Below are 2,947 nucleotides of genomic sequence, written 5' to 3' on the forward strand. Positions count from 1 at the left end.
CTCTTTTTCTTGTTGTGTAAACCTCAAAAGAACTCAGACTACCAACAGTAGCACCCTGATTCTTGAGTTATTTGTGTTCATATATTGCTTTTGAAACCTTTTATAAAGTCTAATGTTTTTCTGCCTGGAACCTAGAAGACATCTATCTAATAAAATATTAGCTGATAATTTCCAAAGAATTATTTCAACAGGTTTAAACATTTTTTCTTCAGCATAGCAAGTCACTTAAACTACATAAAAGTGAAGCATGTTTCCATCACCACCTCATCTGAGGATAGTAAAACCCCTTTCATTTCCACATATGTGGGGACCACCCAGCCCAAAGTCCTGGCAGTATGGGAAGAAAAAACTTGTTCAGGAACTTGCTGAAGTTAGTGTTCATCATGCAATGTGTACTCAGGATGACCGTGCCACACGAGCATTTCCACAAAGCAGACATTTCTATTCAAGGCTTCAATCTCCTTCATTTCTTCTTCAGTGAGAGAAAAGTCAAAGACCTGAAAGTTTTCTTTGATCCTTTCAGAATTAAAACTTTTAGGAATGATGACCACTCCTCACTGAATGTTGAAATGCAGAACAACTTGAGCTGCAGCCTTATTGTACTTTTCCCCCACTGACTTTAGAAATGCATCCTTTAGCAAAGGTGGAGAAGAAATATTCACCCATTTCACATTCCTAGTGGTCCCCAAAGGGCTATAGGCAATAATGACAATGTCATGCTGTTGGCAAAACTTCAAGAGTTTTTGCTCGGTGAAATACGGGTGTCACTCAACCTGGTTGCTGACTGGCTTGTTTGTGAGTCCCCAGCTGCCTGTGGTTAAATTGGATTCTCCGAGGGATTTCACCAAGCCAGCATCTTTGCGAGCTTCCAGCCTCCCAAATGGCACACAAATCTGACTTGTGATATAACTATTTTCCATTCTCATCTACAGGATATATTTCATCTCCAGGTTTAAAGGCCATGGGTATTTCAATGATGTAAAGATCCACCTAATCTAGTTTGAGGATCTTGAGTGTCCTTTTCAGGGTTGGGCGGACCACCTCTGGGTCAAGATTTGTAGCCCGCAGCTTTCCACAGTAGAAAATATCCTCCCTCCGCAACTTTCCTTCTGCTCTGTTCTCTCGGATGGCGTCTCCCACGTCGTGCTTGCTTTTGTAGATATAGGGCCCGTCCGTATGTCGGTATGCGGTGTCCGTGGCGATCTTCACTGATGCCAAGCAGGTTCCAATAGGAGTCAAGTTAGGTTATGAGTAGGTAGCAAGCCCGATGATGGGAGTGCTGTTTTCATTACTTAAGAGGTGTGCGGTGATTTGCAGCACTGAGGTACATCCTGGAGAGAGAGTCTGATGTTTCAATTCTCTAGGATTGATTAGAAAATGATGTCGAAAAAATGTGGCGTGGACAAACTGACAGGGCACGCACCAACATAAGAATAAATAAATTTTATTAAACATTGATTTCCATTATGCCAAAAAAAGATATGTTTTATACTACAGTAAGCTACATAAGCAATTAGGAGGCATGATTTACCTTTTAATTTATTTTAATTTATTTTAAAAAATTTATTTGTGTTAGGAGGCATGATTTATTATGAGTCCCTTAACAGCCTTTTTTCTTTCTCCTATGCTTTTTCATTTTTTTTTCTATTAAGATAATATAGCACTAAAGGAAAAAACATTAAAATTTGGCATATTATTCCATAACCTTAAAATAGCAACCACTTGATTTCTGTTTATTACATTTCAATTTTTTTTTTCCTGAATGCAACTTATTTTACATAGTTAAAATATTGCAACTCTCATTTATATTATATTAAAAGGTATGTATTGGAACTGACTTTCAGAGGACCAAAGGAATTATAATGTTCTTTGTTTTGAGGCATTAAAATAAATGACCAAGAAATTGGTGGCAGATATGTCTTTACAAGAAATGATAAAGGTAGGTGAGTGAATAAAGAGATTTTTATGCAGAAGCAAATTGAGTTGAGGAAGTTCACACTGGGGCGCTTTAAGCTATCTTAATCATCTTGTTATAATAGGTGTCAAGGGATTTTTTCATTTAATGAATATCATTCCTTTGAGGTATATTCACCCTTACTACAACAAGTGCACACTGCTAGAAATTGAGGGAAATAAAAACATGTACTCATATATGACTCAATTTCTTTTAGGGGATTGCATTTTTCTGCCAAGTTAGCAAAATACATAACTACGTACAGGTGAAAATGGCATATCATATTTGTGACAGTTGTGTCATCTGAATTCCTGTATTCAAATTCTGATGCAGATGATGGCTCAATAAAGTATATTAGGCTATACATGTTTTTCTGATGAGTTTTATTTTCTGAACAATGGAATAATAACAGTTTTTTATAATAAATTTAATGGTTATATGCATCTTCAAAAAAACTTCACAGGAGCAGGTCTGATTATTATTCTCATTGTTATGGATTAGAAAGCCAAGAATCAGAGAGAGAATGAATACCATGCCTAAATTATACAGCTTATAAACTGTGATTTGACTACTGCCTGTTTACTTTTAGGGCCCACCATACTATGTATTCTTGACTATTAGAGCTGCTTGAGAGTAAAATGTGATAAGTGAAATCACTTTATAAATAGTAAAGTTTTTACAATGTTAATTATTATTTTCTACTTTCTATACAGTCTTATATAGATATTATTTGAATGCTTACAAAATATTTCTGTTAAACAGATATGTCAACATTTAAGTGGTCATAACAGTACTGGAATTGTTTTGGATTTTTGGTTAGGTTTTTAGATTTTTATTAATGGTTATTTTATTATTATAAATATGGCTCCATAAGAGCTTGAGTTCTTCTTTTTTCTAATTTTTATTTGAATTATTTACTTGAAATCAATTCTAATATCAAATAATATAATTATTATGATTTTTCATAAATATTGCCATAATATTTCCCAAAAT

The 2,947-nt window shown here is 34.7% G+C and overlaps 1 pseudogene; it reads right to left on the reverse strand.

The window, feature by feature from the left end:
- Positions 1-371: 371 nt before the first annotated feature.
- On the reverse strand, positions 372-1,330 carry LOC134367032 (aldo-keto reductase family 1 member D1-like; annotated as a pseudogene).
- Positions 1,331-2,947: the final 1,617 nt, after the last annotated feature.

Source organism: Cynocephalus volans, chromosome 2 (assembly GCF_027409185.1).
Source record: "Cynocephalus volans isolate mCynVol1 chromosome 2, mCynVol1.pri, whole genome shotgun sequence".
Taxonomy (NCBI): Eukaryota; Metazoa; Chordata; class Mammalia; order Dermoptera; family Cynocephalidae; genus Cynocephalus; species Cynocephalus volans.